The sequence below is a fragment of the Spermophilus citellus genome, assembly GCF_964194105.1.
Source record: "Spermophilus citellus genome assembly, chromosome: X".
NCBI lineage: Eukaryota > Metazoa > Chordata > Mammalia > Rodentia > Sciuridae > Spermophilus > Spermophilus citellus.
Genome location: NC_138190.1, coordinates 145,852,744 through 145,862,983, shown reverse-complemented (window position 1 = coordinate 145,862,983; position 10,240 = coordinate 145,852,744). Strand labels below are relative to the sequence as shown.

At 38.9% G+C, this 10,240-nt stretch overlaps 1 protein-coding gene across 1 annotated transcript in view; it reads left to right on the top strand.

Moving 5' to 3' along the window:
- Positions 1–5,845: 5,845 nt before the first annotated feature.
- The window catches only part of GABRA3 (gamma-aminobutyric acid type A receptor subunit alpha3), a 228,760-nt gene continuing 224,365 nt past the window's right edge, over positions 5,846–10,240 (top strand). Inside the window, exon 1 of the mRNA XM_081277644.1 lies at positions 5,846–5,967. The gene's annotated coding sequence lies outside the window, so the exon portion shown is untranslated. The remainder of the gene's footprint in view (positions 5,968–10,240) is intronic.

Below are 10,240 nucleotides of genomic sequence, written 5' to 3'. Positions count from 1 at the left end.
CTTTGAGGGTACCATGAGACTTATAATTATACCATCTTAAAACATCTTATAATTATACCAGCATATTTTATGCTGATAAGTATTTAACTTCAGTTGCATACAAAAACTCTACACATTTGATCCTCCTTAACCCCATATACTTTTTGTCATTGGTATCACAATTTATATCTTTTATCTTTTGTGGCTATAATTATTATGAATATATTTTCATTTTTAACTAAAACTAAATATGATTTATACTATTATTAGCATCTTATGACATTCTGTTTTTATCCATATATTTGACTTTACCAGTGAATTTTATATACCTTTGTGTTGCTGTTTACCAGCCTTTATTTCAACTTGAGTTCCCATTAACATTTTCTGTTAAGACAGGCCTAATAGTGATGAACTCTCTGTTTTTGCTGGTCTGTGAAATCATTTCTCTCTCCTTCAACTTTTTTCCCAACTTTTATTGTAATAAAATATACATGTCATAAAATTCACATCTTAGCCATTTTTAATTATGCAGTTCAGTGGTATTGCATATGTTTACAGAATTGTGCCACCATTACCACCATCCATCTCCCAAACTCATTTTATTTTGTAAAATGAAACTCTATATACAGTAAACAATAATTCCCCATTCCTTCCTGCCCCCAGCCTCTGGCAACCATCTAAGGAATTAGTCCTTAAGATAGATAGTGAACTGAAAGGCCTGGGACTTTGGATGGCATGCTCCACTCTTTCTCCTTAGGGAGAAACTATGGGTCAAGGTGATAGTTCTGTGTGCTGAGATGGGCCTACCTAAGGGAGGGACTAACATAGTCAAAGTGAAATTGTCCTTATTACCCATTGCAATGAAATAGATCTTGTGTGTTTGTGTGTGTATTGTCAACCTTTTAACTAGATTCTGGATATATAAAGACATTTTGGCTCATATATCTTGGTTAATTCGATATTTCTGTGGGAAGATGATGATTGGGACTTACTATTTCACCATCTTACTGATATTATGTTTCTTGCATCCTTAACTGTTCAAAATGTACTTAGATTTAATGTTGTGTTGCCTCACATAAAATTTAAAGACCTCGTCAATGTCTAGTCTGGTTTGTCCTGACCCCCTCTATAGTTGTCAAATATGTTATATCTATGTAGATTATATACTGCACATTACAATGCTATGATTTTACATTTAAACTCTCATATATACCTCAACATTTAAAATATTATTTTTAATTTATCCATATATTTTCCTTCCTGATGCTCTTCATTCCTTTTTGAAGATCATTTCATCTAGACTTATTTTCATTCATTTTTAAGAATTTTCCTTAGTAATTCTTTTAGTGTAAATATGTTGATGACAAATTGTACTATCATTAATTCATCTGAAAATGTTGATATTTGCTTCTATTCATGAAGGATTATTGGTGAATGTAAAATTTTATATTGATAGATCTTTAAATATATCCACATTTTACTTTATTTATTATTATTACTTTTGGATGTGCCAGGGATGGAACCCAGGACCTCACACATGCAGAGCACTTGCTCTACCACTGAGCTATACCCCCATCCCAATGTCAGCATATTCAAGATCATTTTTTTTTCTTATGAGAAATTGACAGTCAATTTTACTGTTGCTGCTGGGTATGCAATTTTTTCAATGATTTCACAATTTTCCGCTTCATATTTAATTTTAGAAGTCTGACTATGATGTACCTGAGTGTGGTATTCTGCTTGGAATTTACTGACCTCACTGAATCTGTGAATGTTTGTGTTTTATTGTATTGGTTTTTAAAACAGTCTGAGATGTAATTGATATTTAAAAATCTTGAACATATTCGATATATTAAATTTCATGTATTTTCATTATAATTGGGAAATATTTATAGGTAATGTTTTTTTTCTTGTATGCCTTCTGGGATTCTAGTTACATGTATGTTATAGCTTTGATACATTGTTCACACTCAGTACATCTTTTCCAACCTTTCCTCTCTATATATACTTCAGATTAAATAGTGTTTATTGATTTACCTTCCAGTTATTTCTGTCATTTCCAATCTGCTAAGTGTATCCAGGGAACTTTACTTCAGATATGTTAATTTTTAGTTCCAAAACTTGCATCTGGTTTTTAAAATTTTTATTCATCTTTGTTATGATTCTCCACTTGTTCATTTATTAAAAGCACACTTTTCTTTATTTTCCTTAGTATAGCTGTAAAAGATTATTTAGTATCCTTTCTGCTAATTTCAGCATCTGCTTGACCCCAGGGTTGGTCTCTATTGAGTGTGTTTTCTTTTGAGGGTGGGGGTAATATAATCCTGCTTTTTTGTTATTATAGTAATTTTGGAGTGTACATTGAACATTGTGAATGATATATTATAGGGTCTCTTTATTCTTTTCCATTTCTTTGCAAAGTATTGATTTTTGTTTGTTGCAGTAGCTAAGTGGCTGAAGTGAAAGTCCAAACTCTCCCTTGTGGTGGTCAACACTAAAAACTCTGTCTGATCTTTTCAACTTTATTTAAACTGTTTGTAGTCTATCCCCACATGCATATCTCATGATTTTACGAGAACGAGAGGCAGTTTATACACAGAATTTAGGGCTCACACTCTGTAGCTTTTTCTCTAACCTTGGATTTTTCACATCAGTTTCCAGCTGTGGTGGTAATCCTGAACTGTATCTTCTGATTCTTCAAGCCACTTGGATTATGTGGGAGCTGGATGGCACTGGACTGCTGGACTGTCAGAGCCTGATGTACACATCTCATTTCAACTCTATGTTCATGGATTTGTCCATGGTGGGTATATTTACATCATGGAAATTGGCAAATGTTATGAATCAAGCTTGAACTCCCCACCTTAAATTCAGTTGTTAAATATTTAGCAGGTGCTACACTGATTTTAGTTTCTCTATAGTTATATTTACTGCTTCATTTTGGGGCTGTTAATCAGACAGAAATTCCCAGAAAAGGGGAAACTCACCTAGTATTGTTCCTTTCTTTCATGTATCAACCCCCTTCCAATTCTGCATGCTTATGGTTATTTTTCAGTGTATTCAGATTGTTGTATTATGGATTTTGTCCAGAAATATTATTGGCATCTATATCCTGGTTGGCCTGATAGAGACTTTTTCACTATTGCTCAAGGTGGTTCTAGTGAAATTTTTCTTCATTTGTAATGAAATGGGAGAAATTATGAAAATATGTTAATTTTTATACAGGTGAAGTTATATGATTTAAAGAAGAGTTTTTGTTCTGAGGGTATCTTTATCCAAATACTTTGTGCCAAGATATCTTCTTAAAAAATACTAATTCCCTAGTTGGTTTATTTTATTTTTTTGTTTAGCATCTTTATTTGACAAAAAAGGAAAGGTTGGCAACAATAGTAGATTAAGTAGTTCACCCCAAATCCATGCCCATCCATAATTTCAGGATATGACCTTATTTAAATGGTACAGTCTTTGCAGAATAATACATTAATGATCTCAAGATGAAATCACATTGGATTTGGGTCTCTTTATAAGAGAAAAGAGAGCTTATAGAAGAGAAGACAGTTTGAAGACTGAAGCAGAGATTGGAGTGATGCTTCTGTAAGACAAAGAATACCAGGAACCACCAGAAGCTGAGAGAGGCAAGGAAGAATGCTCTCCTAGACCCTTGGGAAAGAGTGTGCTCCTTCCAGAACCTGTTTTAGACTACAGCCTCTGGAAGTGTGACAGAATAAATTTCTGTTGCTTTAAGCTACCAAACTTATGGTCATTTGTTGCAGCAGTCATAGGAAACCAATACAACAATCTTATGCTAATTCTGAACATTTCTTTTGACTAGTTTAATAATCATTTAAATCCAATGAATATTTATACAAACATATATACTCATAAAAGTGTACATATGCAGAAAGGAGTGTTCATAACTATGGGCCCATATTGACATTTGTTTTATGCACATCTTATATGTTGCTTTGGTAGACAGATATACTGCAGTGATGACCAGCATTCTGGGTGTTGGTCCTAATTCTGCTGCTGACTTGGCATGACCTAGTGTGAATTTTGTTGTTTTCTTCAGTTTGTCTTTTTGTACAATAACATGGTTATCTTTATGGACCCTTTCAGTTCAGTAACTCTACATTTATGGTTCTTCTTGTCTTTACACACTCAATGTTTCAATACATGCTTTTGAAGAAGTGTATGTTTTTACCACATGTACCTCACTAGTCAGGAGAAGTGAGTAGTAGGTATTTAGGAGGAAAATCACACTGATAGTTTAAGAAGAATTAGCACACTCACACTGTTGGCAAAATTTTAAATGCCTACCATTTCTCAATTTCTGTATGTTATTTGAGGCCAATATACTTAAAATATACAATGTAAGTCCATTTGTTTCTCTGACTAAATGGCTTGGAAATCACAATATGAGGGAAGAATTAAGAAAAACGTTATGCCAATTATTATATATAGGTAGAAGCTGAATTGTTTCATAAGAGAATTTATAGAATTCTATTTATGCATATGCCTATATTCACATTGCCCCTAAAACAACCAAAAATATAAGGTTAAATCAATGTAATTTTGGGTTCCATTTGGTACTTACCTTTAGAGAGCCTTTGAAATGTGGTAGTCTATTTTCTGTTCTCTATGACTCAACTTCTCCTTCAACTGAAAGTTTCCTGTCTTTAGTTTCCAGATTGCTGGATATGAAATGATTCTTTACAATCATGTACTTCCATCCCCATTAAATTAGCCACCAAGGATAATAAGTGCTAGATTGAAGAATTGACCCATCCAAGGCAACACAGTAATTTTCAGAGGCCAGACTCAAACCTAAGTTCCTTTATTTTAGTCTTTGTGTGAGTCTCTTTCCACCCTATGTTGTATTTTTACAGTAATGTCCCCAGGTTGTTTGTTCTTTTGCCCCAATGGAATTACAGTTCTTTCATGTCTGAGTCAATCGATTCACTTTCCTTCTCTGTCTCCTCTTCCCCTTGTGCAAACTCATGTGTAGGCTCACATACTTACATATATCTATGTTCCCTTCAGAATATTCTGAAAGGAAATCCCGTGGTTCTGCTGTTTGTGTGTCTTTTGTAGAGGGAAGCTCTAGCTGACAGTTTTGAATTGGGTCCACACTCCTACTTGTAGGGGGTGGGGTGGAAGTTAGGTCATTAGGGGATCAATGTGGCTGAACTCTTTCTTCTTCGTGGAGTGTGAATGACATTCCCTTTGATGTACAATCTTTTAGCTCTTTATTATCTTCGGAGATAGAATCTGAGCAGACAGGATTGTCAAACCTTTATTTGGAGCCTGGGTTAGAAGGCACGCCCATAGGGATGTAAAGGAGACAGAAAGAAAGGGAGGAAGCTCACTCTTCTGTCTTGGAGCAGCAAGTAAGCATCACACACCAGCCACGGTAATCCATACTTCCTTTATCCTCCTCTTCGCTCTTACCCTTTTGCTCTTTCTCTTCTCCTTGCTTCCCTGCTCCTCCCCTTATCTCTGAGCTTCCCTCTATTTCTCTGCTGGAAACCTTAAAGAATAAAATACTACTTTAGTCTTTCTTACAACAACCACAGACCTAAAGCTTTGCAGCTTTGCATTCGGAGCCCAGCACAGCCTCGTGCTCAGCTCCAGGCAGTGGTGAACCCTAAGCCAGCAAAGGGGGAAGGGAAAGGGGAGGGGAGGAGAGGAGGGAGGGACTGACAGAGAGAGAGGGGGGAGAGAGAGAGAGAGAGAGAGAGAGAGAGAGAGAGAGAGAGAGAGAGAGAGAGAGAGAGAAAGGGAGGGAGAGACGGAGGGAGGGAGAGAGGGAGAGCGTGAGCGCGCGCAAGCTAGCGAGCAAACCAGAGAGACAGACCGAGAGAGAGACCAGGAGAGAGACCCAGAGAAAGAGAAGAAGAAGGTGAGCTCTGTCGGGGCTCAACCTCCAACTTGTTTCAGTTCGTTCATCCTTCTTTCCTCTCTGCTTCGGAAAAGTGACTGTGGCGCTCGGTAAGAGACATAGATGTTCCTCCTTTTCCCCCTCCCCCAAGCTCAGGTCTCCTTTAGCGATAGCATCTCCCCCGTACTGAGAGTCTCCTTGGGTTGGTCGGGGAGGCGAGACATGCTCTGCAGCTGTGATGCTATCCTGGGTTCCCCAGTGGGGCTGGTGGAAGCCCAGAGACAGCATCTGGGCAGGGAGGAACTGGGATAAAATCTGGTTTGGGGACAGGGGGCGGGGGGGGGGGGTTTGAGATGTGGTGGTGTACGCGCGATTTGCTTCATTGTCAGTGAATTGTTTTGTTCTTCTTTGGAAGCAGGTCAGCATTGACCTTGCAAATTGCTTGGGGGGCCCCCGCAGCTGCTGCAGAAAGCCACAGAGTGGCCCCTAGGCAGAACAGACAGCACTGTCATGACCCCCCAGACAGCCCTAGGCACCGAGGATGGGGTAATGGCTGGAGCTTCCTCCCTCCTTTAACTCTTTCTCTGCAGCTGCATCTGGCTGCTGGAAATGAGAAGGAAGGAGGAGACCATGTAGCCCCTTTCTCCATTACCTCCCCTGTATGCAAGTGAGTAGAAAGTTGTAAATAACTGCTTCCTTTGAGGCAGGTAGAGACCTTCCCCATTCCTTTAAGAGACTCACTGTGGGGTTGGGCCTGAGTTCCTCCACAAACTTGGGAGGATTCTCTTGCTTCCTTGAGGGAAGCCCTGCTGCCCAGGTAGTTGAGCTAACAGTCTAGACCAGGCATTCAGATTTCCCATCCCTTCTCACTGGTGGACATCATCTTAGGTCCAGCTGTGTCCTTGGGAGGGAGGAAACACCTGATGGTTTGACTTGAGCTGCCTTCCCAGTTTACTGCTCCTCTGACTGTGGCGCTGATGGCACAGGCAGGAGGACTGGGGGAGGGGTGGCTGTTGGCTGTGGAGACAACGGGTGAGGAGGCAGGATTCCCGATGTGAATAGTATGGATTATTGAGGGTCAGCAGGTTCTGGTTGTCTGAAGCTGTTGTAACCCCTCTGAACTGGTAGAGGAAGGGCTCTGATTGCTTGATAGGGGTTTGTTGAGTTAGTGGCACTGCCATGCCCATGATAGTAATTATAGCATCAATAATAGTAACCACTAACATTTTTGAGTGTTTAACATATTTTAGATCTTGGACTGAGGATTTAATGTGTATTTTCTCATTAAATTCATACATCAACCCTATGGAAGCAGACACTATTATTTGTGGTTTACTGATGAGAAAGCCGAGGCACACAGAGGTTAAGTAACTTGTTCAAAATCCCAGGGTAGTAAGTGTCCCAATCAAGAGTTTAATCATAAGTAACTTGGTCCCAGAACTAATGAACTTATCCATCAAGCCCTACTGCTTCCTTGGGGAGAAATTTGCACCTTTATCTATTAGGCAAGTATAGGCACAATGGAAATCATGTCACTTGGCAAGATTGTTTGAAAAGTAATGGCCTGGCCTTTGTTGAGAGGAGCAGGAACTTGAAATAGGGCAGGTGACTGGCTTATGTGCTGCTAAAAGTCACCTGGGCTTCCTGAAGGGGCTGCCTGAAAGGCTTCCCCAGGTCTGCTAACTTTCCTTTGCAAATGATGCCTAGAAAGACTTCACTTTCCACATCCATCTCACATCCAGCTTTAAACTGTGCCATTTATGAAGATCCTGCTTTTATTTCTTGAGAGCTTGGAGTCATCCTGTACTGAACATTTAGAATACTAAAACCTTGGAACTGGAAGGATCCCTCAAAATCATTAAGCTTTACTTCTCCTCTCAGTTCTTGAATTTGTCTTAAGCATCCAATTTGTTGACTGATTTCTATTTGAATTCCCTGCAGTGACATAGAGCTCATTAGGTAGCTCTTTGTATCTTTGAGTAACTCTGGTTTTCAGAAAGTAATCTCCATTATAAGCCAAAATCTGTCTCCCTGAAACTTCTAGCCATTGGTTCATTGGGACTATCTTGAAAAAAAAATGGTTTTTCTTAATAACATTCTTTAGTTATTTGAAGATAGCAGTTGTGCTTCCCCCTCAAGAGTCAGGTCTGAAAAGACCACAAAGTGAAGTGTCATCATTTACCTTGTTATGGAGACTGGACTTTTATTAATGTGGCTTAATATCCCACTTGCCTGTCAACTACAAACCGAGCTTTCTGAAACAGTCCTGATAGTGTATGTTCTCATCCTTGGAAGAGCTTACTATCTGGTGTCAACTGGGCTGCTGGAAACAAAGAAGGTCTACTGTATTTCTAAAGCCCAGGAATCAGTTGGTACTAGTTTTTCTAAATCCCCAGAATGCCATAGTAGCTAGATGATAGCCATGTGAGAAGATTTCAGAGGTGGGATTAATGGCAATTATCACAGAGGAGATATTTGAAATGATGGTGATTCAAGGTTCATACAGGATGTGGAAGGTAGAAGAAAAACAGTTCTATCAGAAAATCTCAGGTATAATGTGGGATTATGTGGAAAAGAAGTGAGCAAGTAGTGTGAGGGAGTGGATCACTGGCCTGGGTGTTAGCCAATCTGGTTCCTTTCCTGACTCTGGCAATTTGCCACTACTTTGGACACATGGCTTCTCTTCCATGAGCCTCAGCTTCTCCAACTATAAAATGATGAGATAGACTGTATCTCCAGGGGCCTTTCAGCTCTAATATTCTCTATTTGAAATAAATCACAGACCTTAGGGTTATAAAGGGCTTCAGAAGTCATCTAGGATAGTGCTTCTTAAACTTAGATGTGCAAAAATATCCCTTGAGATTTTGTCAAAAGGGTCATTCTGATTCAGGAGGCCTAGGGTGAAGTCTGAGCTTTGGCATTTTAATAAGCTCCCAGGTGATCCCCCAAACTGCTGGTCCACTTATCACAGTTCAAGTAGTAATGCACTAGTGTAGTGCTTGTCAAACTGTCTTGGTAAAGGACCAGATCCACCTCCCTGCAATTGTGAGACTGTTACTTTAGTAAAAAAAATTAATTACGAATTACTAGAAAATATGAGGGAAGACATACACAACTCAAGCCAACGTTTTTATTATTAGATTCAAAACACATAAAAATTTTTTTAATTGCTATAGCATTTTCCAAGTACTTACTTTCAATTTCTACACTTAGATCTTTACAGCCTGGTAATAAAGCTTGCAGATAGGCACTGATCTGTGGACCATACTTTAAGCAGCTCTAGTCTAGGATACTTGCCCACCTAATTTAAGATACCCAAATTAGCCCTGGCTATAATTTCTAAATTGCCTTCACCAGATGATCTTTCAGTCTCAGATTCAGTACCTCCTTTGATGGAGAAGTTAATATCTTTACAAGTAGCATTATTCAGATTTTGTGACTGCTACAAAGGAAAAAAAATCAAACACTTAGCTTCTTTATAATGTCTGTGAATTACAGTCCTAGATCTATATATTCAAAGCAAATAAAAGACTATCAATTCAGTTTATTACAATATCAGCCCCTTGTCTATTGTATGGTATGGAGTAGGTGCTTAATAAATGTTTGCTAAATGAATGCATGAATCATTTGGTATTACTTATGGGGCCAGACATTCACTAAAAATGGTGATTTTGGTTTCTTTCTGGCACTGGGGAGACAGTATTCATCCTATTTTATCAATTTCTGGTGGACCTGCCATCCCAGTTAGACTTTGAAGGGATTTTAGGAAGCCAGACAAAGATTTTGCACACACCAAGCCCCAAGTCTTTACACTTAACTCAGACATTCATCAATTCAATCATTCAATTCTTATGTATCTATTACTATCAATTTATTTAGTGATGTGGGTAGGCACTGTGTACAGGATGCAAATGTGGGACAAATGAGCATGGTCCCTTCTTGTTTGAGGCTTCTAGTTCTATGGGGGAAGAGGCTATTAATCATAACACAAACATGTCACTTCTCTCAATGACAAATGCTATGAAAGTAAAAGGATGAGGGTGGGGGCTATGGAAATATATAACAAAGGAAACTGTCCCAGCCTGGGGTTTAAGCAAAGTTCCACTGAGAAAGTATCACTGAGGCTGAGTACAATGTATGACATTGGAGTGGAGGTGGTGTCTCAGATATCTAGTTGGAAGAAGGAGCATGTACAAGGGCCCTGACATGAGAGAAGCATAGAGAATTTGAGAAAGTGCACAAAAGTTAGTGTTTCTGGTGGTCCACTTTAAGAATTTCAGTTCTTTATTCCAGAAGCCTGGGGGACTGATTAAATGGCTTTTAGGCAGGATGGTTGATAGGGTCTAAGCAGAATCCAGTAAGTGTAAGGTCACTGAATGCCTG